General features: G+C 41.3%; 1 protein-coding gene across 3 annotated transcripts in view; it reads right to left on the reverse strand.

The window, feature by feature from the left end:
• KLF3 (Kruppel-like factor 3 (basic)) overlaps positions 1-8555 on the reverse strand; it is a 25212-nt gene extending 16657 nt beyond the window's left edge. Inside the window, exons 1-2 of one of the 3 annotated variants that reach the window (XM_009321385.1) lie at positions 8504-8555; positions 4959-4997 (exon numbers count right to left, since the gene is read on the reverse strand). The gene's annotated coding sequence lies outside the window, so the exon portion shown is untranslated. Of the gene's footprint in view, positions 1-2539; positions 2629-4958; positions 5037-8503 lie in introns of those variants that run through there. The other 2 variants (XM_009321384.1, XM_009321386.1) reach the window with 2 other exon arrangements.
• Positions 8556-8611: the final 56 nt, after the last annotated feature.

Consider the following 8611-nt stretch of genomic DNA (forward strand, 5'->3'; position numbering starts at 1 on the left):
AGGAGAAGAGAGAGAGGAAGAGCAAGAAAGAGAGAAAGAACGAGAGAAAGAGACAAAGAAGGAAAGAGAAGAAAGAAGAAAGAAGAAGAAGAAAGGGAAAGAAAGGGGAGGAAAGGGAAAGGAAAGGGAAGGAAAGGGAAGGAAAGGGAAGGAAAGGGAAGGAAAGGGAAGGAAAGGGAAGGAAAGGGAAGGAAAGAGAGAGAGGAGGAAGAGGAGAAAGGGGAGGAAGGAAGGGGGGAGAGAGAGGAGGGGAGGGAGATTGGAAGAAAGAGTTTGTTCTAGGCAAGCAGTCATGCTCCCAGGCTACCCTTTTTGTAATTTTTGTTGTTTAAAACTAGATTGTCTTCAGTTTAAGAGTTACTCTTTTTCACCTTTTACTTCAAGAAAGTGTGTGAAAGACACTCAATACACATTTCACATGTCATGCTACACATTTGAGTGTTTCCTGAGAGGGCTCTAAATTACTGTGCAGGAATCAGACTGACATAAGCAACAGAAAGTGTAATGCCCTGAATAAAAGTGAAAAGTAATTCTCAATCTTTCTCAGGTGCAGTCATCTAAGAACAGCAAAGGAAAATGTCACTTTTATTGCTGCATCATAGTACAGAAATTGAGTACTTCTTTATCACACGTTACTCTTCAGCAGTACTCTTCCCCATTTGATAGTGACTGGAAACCAATTTTCAAGAAAGGAAAATTAATTAATATATAACGCTTGGTCCTGTCGGTCCAGAACAGAGGGTCAGATTCTTATTTGGTGGAAACTGATAGAGCTGCTATAGAGTCAATATAAACCACCTTTGGGTCTAGCATTTAAAATTTCGCTCAGAAGGACACTTTCCTAAGGCTGCAAATGAACTCACAAAACAATTCTCTTTATATTTAAAAATAATGCTCCAAATTGATTGCTTGGACCACATTCACGAACAAAATACATGCATGCACACTCATACACAAATAGAGCATGCTACTTCTAGTAAGAAGTCAGTAGTTTTTTCTGTCTATTTGTAAAATCATGCCTACTAACTCAAAACCTCCCAATCTCTCCTAAACATTTGAGAAGGGGGCAATAGGGAAGGTAAACAGCCTTATCTGTTTCTAAAACAGAGGAATGAAAAAACAGTTGGGTTCTACTTTACACACTGATTTCATAATGTACTTGTTTGAAAGCCCACAAATTGTTTAGTAAATACAACTAATTTCTGGAAAATCAAATTACTGTCTCTCATTCCTGAGGTACCCTGGAAAAAACAGTGAGGAGACAACAATATATTCATATTAAGCGTATTAAAAAATAAGGGCCTTTGTCTTTCACATTATTAGATAAACTATTTTGGGTTTTTTTCATGTGGGTTAAAAGAATTTAAAATGCATGTAATCTGAAACTAAATAATTAACTACAATCTGGTAGGCAAACATTCCACCCTCTCTTTTTTTGCTCTCTCTCTCTTTTTCTGCTAACAAGCCACCCAGTTTTACTTTCTTGCCTCCTCCCATTCACTCCACCCTGTGGGTCTCTGCCAAGTCAGTCCAACTTGTCCAAACAGGACATGGCTTTTGATAAGATTTTGCTCACACCCTGTACTTCAGAAAGCAAATGAAGCAATTGGGTTTTGTATGCAAATAAGGACAGGTGCAAGGTAAAGTCCAGGCAAAGTCCCTCAGTATTTTCCTATCCGAAGTCCAGTGAAGACACCAAGCCAGAAAAAAACACAAACTCTGCCCTTATGATCCAATCTGCAGCGAAGTATCCCTTCCAGAAGGGAAGTTCATCATTGGTAGAGCTCACCGCCTTGTCAGGATTCAAGACTTCTCGATATTAACTTCCTGACAGGTATGGTTTACTGTTTCAGAGACATAATTAAGAGTAAATGAAAGGTTAAAGGTACTTAACACGTATTCTGACAACAAGGACTTGTACAGATTAATTTACCCTGGATGAAACGAGCGAAGTGCTTAGAAGAATGCACCCAGACTACACATCTGCACTGCAGAGCAGCTGGAGAAGAGCAACTGCATTGCAGCTACTCCCGGCAGCTCTATACATCTACCTTCAAGGTCCACCAACTCCGCAGACCTGTTACGAAAGGAAAGGGTGGGGTGGAGGGCCAGTTTTGACTGTGCACATCCAACAACTACAAAGCCTGCCTCTAACACAGAGCCTTTGCTCTCATTAAATACCTGGAAGAGCAGTCAGTGACCTGACGATACCCTTGTTATGGACAGGGGGGTGGCGACCATAAATTCTGCCTCTCTTCACCCTGCATGAAAGCATGCACAGGGTTTGCTTTCTCAATCTTTGTGCCTGGGGGAAGCAAGGAATGCTGCCCTGTGGTACAGTGAGGCTTTGTCTAGAAGCTTCAAGGTATGATTGTTATTGTTGGTATAATTACAGAATAATGTAATGATATCTGCGAAATTAGCACTGCATGAGCGCCCTCCGCAAAGACACTGCAGCTCTTGCAGCACTGTTGGTATCTAGCAGCCAATGTTAAGTCATGTGGCCAAAGTTCTTCAGTCCAAGCCCTCTGGGACTTACGCTGTTGCTCTGAAACCATTACTTCTTCTGTGAGCCTCGAGTCAAACTTCCTCTGGTACGAAGGAGAAGTGATAATGTTAGAAGACTCTCCACTGATGAAATCCAAAGGGTGGGGAGGTTTTCTGAACCTGGGTGAGAAGCCTTCTTCAGTGGAACCTTGAAAGAGAGCTTGACAGAGAAAAACCAGTTTCTGAGAGCAGGATTCCCTGGAAAGGGTAGAAAGAGTTTTCTAGGGCTAGTAACAAGATGCGTTTGCACTTACTGTACCATTTGCTCATCAAGACCTGAGTCAGCAAAAAAGTGTTTCTAAAGTTCCATTAACTTTAATGGGAAGTAAGCAAGCGCTTAAATGCACTGGGCCCCAAAATAGCAGCAGGCAAAGAAACTCTCCAGCTCAGCACAGCAGTCAGACTCAGTCAAAGCAAGCAAGAGCAGGGGAAGCAACAAAGGCCCAGACACGGTGCTAGGGGAAGGGACCGGAGCAGCCACTCCCTGAAGAACAGAGTAGGGGGAAAATCATGAAGAACTAGTACACCAAGAAAACATTTTACTGATTGACAGCCTCCTGTGTTCGTTTGTTCACTGGATTGTCACTGGGAAACAGTAGTAACTGTTGAAAAAGTTAGGATATCGTGTAAAAAGAAAATTGTACCTGGGCAAAATTTTTCTGCTGAAAGTTTTACTTGATAGGCACGAAGACAAGGAGTATTTCTATAGGAACCTGTTATTTAGTATTTCAGACTATTTTTGCTTTTTATTGTCTTCAAAATCTTTTACCTTCCTCCTTTCAGAGCTGCAAGCAGGCTGAAAAATCTGGTTTTTTGCACAACCTGTGTACCCTAACTTTGTTGACATCACTTTGACTTAGAAATGCTTTGACATAGTAATTTATCAGCTGTGTAGCAGACTGATCAGTATTTCCTTTAAATTTACCATAATACTATTGGAAGCTCTTTGAAGCCACATGCCTGGAAATGGCTTTCTTGTATGTACAAATTTTGGGCAAAAAAGTTCTTGCAGTGCTCATTAAGAAAATGTCTTCTCTACCAAGGAAAAATGGAGCCCACGTAAATCCTGTTCAACCTTCAGTTCTACATTTACTGAACCTAAGGGAGAGAGAAAGAAAAGCTCTTGAGGCACCTCCATTAGACAATATTCGCCCTTATCAGGGCAGACTGCTGTCTGGTTTCCTGTCTCATGCTACTTCTTAGAAGGAGAAACAGTCTAGTAAGGATAAAAGATAGACTTTTGAAAACAAGTGAAGTATGTGGAATGGTATGATAATCTTTCCCTTCCAAACTGAACTTTGTTTTTTTGTTGTGTTTTTCTTAAGAGGTTAATTTTGAAGATAATTTAAAAGGAGGAATAGAAATCCTATCTTTTTATTAGGAGGGAAGAATGACAGAAAATACTGTTCTCTTACATAAAGGGTTCTGCTATTTCACGAAACGTATGAAACAGATTCAACATTTTTGATAGTATGGGGGAGAAGAAAAGAAATCTAATTCTAAAGAAAGGAAGTGTACATTTATGAATAATAGCCTAAATGATTAGTCTGAATGAGGATTTGAATACAGGGCAAATGTCAATGAACTTCTGTGTACCTACGGAAATGGAAAAAAAAAAACAGGGAGAAGAGCTGGATAGTGTAGTGGGTACAAATGAGACAGTGATCAAAGCAGCTTAGACTCTTTAAAAGTGGAAAGTCTGTCATGCCTTCACGGATCAAGTTAGTTTGTTGGTAACACACACTGACTGCATGATAGGCAGACCACGCGTTTGGTTTTTTTTCCATTCTGACTTAGTTTACTATTAAAAACCTGTTAGAGCTTTATCTTTCCATTTGGCTGATCTACACTTACACTTCCTTCCCCTTGGAGAGATCCACTACGGCTACAAAACCCTCAAAAGAAGCCTCGGCATCAAGTGAATGCTTAACAGGGAAGGGTTAAATCTCTCCTAAAACCAACTCTGCCAAACTTCATATTCTGGATTGGAAGCAACTAGCCTTGGAATGAAAACACAAAGCTTCAACGCTGACAGCATGAAAGAACTCTAAAAGACCTCCTGTTAGCGGTGTTAATTAATATTAAAAAGTTGGTTTACAAAACTATTATAATTTTAATTTCAGTCCCTGATTTTGTAGAACTTCTGGCTACAAAAAGGTGTGAACCACAAAATTTACTGCATTTATTATACACCAGTTTCCAATATTAAACGCCATTAAATGCAACACTTTTCCTCTGTCATGGGAAAAAAGATTAAATATGTTTGAAATCCTGTGCAAATTAACAGTACCAGAATTAAGATATTTAATCAGGTTCTAACGGACAAACTCATCCATGGTATTCTAAAATTAACAGAAAAACAACTAAGTAAAACCAACTGAGAGTAACAAAACAATCAATAAACAACTTACCAAAACTGTGTGGCCAAATACTTCTTGTTATCTGGGTTTCTGGATAGACAAGAAACAAGTTGATGTAAGGATGTGCACGATTCAGTAAAAAATATTTTTCACATACAATTAAGCCCTGAAAGAGGAAGTTTAAAGCATGTTTTTCGGATACTTGTTAAAAGATACCTGCAATGATCACTAACAGCTAACTTTTAGCATCCAAAAAAGAAACAAGAGGAACTAGAATAATACTTAAAAAATGAGTGAAATAAAATGAAAAGGTGGAAGTATTTCTGTGTCTACAGAAACCATGCATATTCCGGCCCGTAAATGACAGAGAAGAATAAACACTCCATCTTGCATTTTCATCCAGGGCCTGATTCAAAGCCCACTGAAGTTAATGCAAATCTTTCTCTTGATTTCAATGAGCTTTGGCTTAGGTCCTTTAGCTCTTCTTCTGTCAGATCCAGAGCAACAGAAAGATTTATGTTCTCTTTCTGAATTTCCTCTTTATGTTTATCTATGTCTGCCTGCAACAGGGTGGGGGGAGAAGACAAATATAAAAACAGGAGTAAAAAATTTGTTTTTATGCCTTCAAAAATGCAAAATGTGGGACAGCCATACCTATTTATTCCAAAGAAAAGTGAGCCAGCAGTGCCTCATTTTCTGTATTACATCTGGAAGACAGTGGATCTTCTAGTTTGTGTAAGGAGAAAATATCTGTTCCTTTTGAGATCTGGAAATACGAAGTGCTTACGGTGGGCCATTCAGGTTGGGTAAGGGCAGAAGCCAAAACCCTCTTGCAAGTATGAGCCTACAGATGTGGATTCTCTTCTCACTTACACTCTTTTTACACTAGTGTAACTCCGTGACTTTAATGGAGCTATTCCAGATTGGCTGATGAGCAAGCGAGCGCAGAAAACTGGCTCACAATTTTCTGGAGACTCCAGTACGAGTTTTCAGCAAAGGGAGCGAAGCTTTCCAGTTCACCCCCAAAAATATATTTGGAGTCGAGGGCATGCGTTAAAGGTTAACTTGGAAACCTCATTATGACATAACACAGGCGTCTTAAGCAATCGTGAGTGTGTAGAGACATGATAACTCATTGGGTGGGGATTGGGAGTTGAGGGGCAGTGACAAGGGGCCTGGACGAGGCTACCGATCTGCCAGAAAACAGCCCGAAACAGGAAAGAGCACCACATATGCCACTTGGAATGTGTGACGCAAACCCCAGCCTTGAAACAAAGAACAGGAAACAGCTCTGCTGGCTGCGCTGGGGAGAAAGCACAGAGAAACATTTAGGCGGCCCTCCCTGACCCTATATTCATGAGCAGCTGGAGTCTTTTAAAACAACAACAGTGGGTGGAGGTGTTTGTTCATTGGGTGTGAATAAAAACACTGTCCTTATGCAGGGGACCTGCCCTATTTACAAAGAGGCTCCCTTAACATAAGGGAGCAGGAGATTTTTAGACACCACGGGTCATGACGATTAGCTGAAACCTCCCTTAGGACCAGTTGGTTTATTACTGTATTTACAGAATGCCAGTAGCTAAACAGAGCTACAGCTTCACGACATCAAACAGGCAGCGCCCAGCCTGACAGTAAGCACCTTCTTCGTAGGCAGAGCTAGGGGGATCGGACCATTGCAGGAGTTATTTGTAAAGCTAGGGGTTGCTCCTGGACAGTGTCTCACTTTTGTTCAGTACTGCTCAATAGCTGAGGACCGACATCACTCAGTGCACCCAAGAATATTTTTCTACGCCAGCACATCCTTAGCCTTCTACACCCCTGTTTCATATGCACTCAGACTTCATCTCAGGACCTGATTTTCCGTGGATATAATGCTTTTATTTTTGAAGTACCCAAATATACAGCTGAATAAATGAAATAAGCTGATGACGTGGGGCAGAGGAAAGGCACATCTTGTCTAGGTGTCATGCAATAGAATAACTTCAACATTTGTTTTCCTTCAAAGCCGTAGTTTCAAATACTCTCTCTTCTCTTACATACTTTGCATCGGTTATTTATATACCATGGGTGGGACATCTAATATTATCCAATGTGAGAATGTGTTACAGCAAATTTGCGAAGTACCACAGCAACACTAATAATTGCTGTGGGGTTTCACGGCTCAAGTTTAACAACGCACATGAGGTGACAACCAGCTAGTACAGCATCTACACAGCAGCATGTAGGTATAGGTTTTATTCTGATAGTATCAGTTCCTTACTTTCTTCATATTGAATCTGGAAATGTAAGTAATTTGGTGGTTGTATAACTTCCATCTCTATTATCACAGAGCCTTCGACTAATCTCACTCACATTTACATCATTATTTATCTGAAGACTTTTGCTTTCGGCTAAACAGGTGTTGCCTAGGTCAAATCCTCACAGTACCTAAGGGCTCCCTCGCAGCTCTCCTACTCAGAAGAAATTTTGCTCGGTTTCTCAGGAAAGGGAGAGACCATTTAGTATCTTTTTTTCTTCCCTGCCCTTACCCCCAGCCTCCCTTGTGGTCTATAACATATCTGTAACAAGGTGTGCAGGGGAAAAAAAGTATTTGCCTGCTTGGGAAAAAATAAAAGAGGCCACTCAAGTCAGCTTCTGTTTTTTTGTATTTTGATACTAGACAAAATATTCTTAAAAATACAAGAAGAAAGTTAGTTCGAAATAAATCTCTTCTGGGTCAGGCAGGATTATCAAATCCAGATGTAATTCCTCTCACACAAGAAGCAGCTCCTCATGCGATTATCAAGACAGTGTATCTTAAAAGTATTGTATGGAAAAATTGTTAGTGGTCAGCTGTGTAATCCTTTGTTTTCAATACAGGTAAAAAACATCTATGGATATTAGCTTAAATGAAGTCAAGTCTTCAAAGCTCTATCAGCCACCCAAATTCAGCTTTTCCCAACAATAAAACCTTCAGAGTTCAGCTCCACAAATAGTGACACTTCCTGAATTTTCAAAGGCAAGGAAGCAAATAAAATACAGCACAGTGCAGGTGTAGTACCCGAATCACCAGGGGAGTACACAAAGCAACTTTAATGCATTTTTTTTCATATAACTCTTGAATGACCACTTGAGCTGTTCTGAATTAAGTCTTTCTCCCAACCTCCGGTTAGGTGTTGTGATCTCCCAGCACGGGCTCTTGTCGCTGAACCTTCCTTTTCCAGGGCTCCCCTAGCTGTGCCAGGTGCTCACCTGACAAAGGTCCAAAGCAAATAACTCCTATTCCCATTTCGGCTTTTGGGGGGGAAAAAAAAAAAGCATCCAGAAAAGGGAAGCTAATTACGGTCGTTACTTGTAACTCCACACTCGGCTGCCGTGCTGTCCTAGGCGCTACGCGTTTTAACTTCGCCTACATCATAGCTAAGCGGTGCTAAGGTTAGATGACAATGCGAGGGATAAATCCGGTCTCATCCTTGACTTCACCAGGAGTTAAACCGGGGGACACGGCGCTGCCGATCACCTTCGCGCTACTGGTGGGACACCGCCAAGAGGCGAGCGCTTACCCTGGTATTTCCCCCACCGCCCTCAGAACCAAGGGAACCCGCTACACTTTTCACCTCACTCTCGTCCGGCACGATATCCCGTGGGGGATCCGATGACACTTCAGTCTAACCGAAGAACAGCCTGTCACGCCCCGGCGGGCGGCCGGGGCCAGCGGCCCCGCT

This window comes from Pygoscelis adeliae, unplaced genomic scaffold (assembly GCF_000699105.1).
Source record: "Pygoscelis adeliae isolate BGI_AS28 unplaced genomic scaffold, ASM69910v1 Scaffold133, whole genome shotgun sequence".
NCBI lineage: Eukaryota > Metazoa > Chordata > Aves > Sphenisciformes > Spheniscidae > Pygoscelis > Pygoscelis adeliae.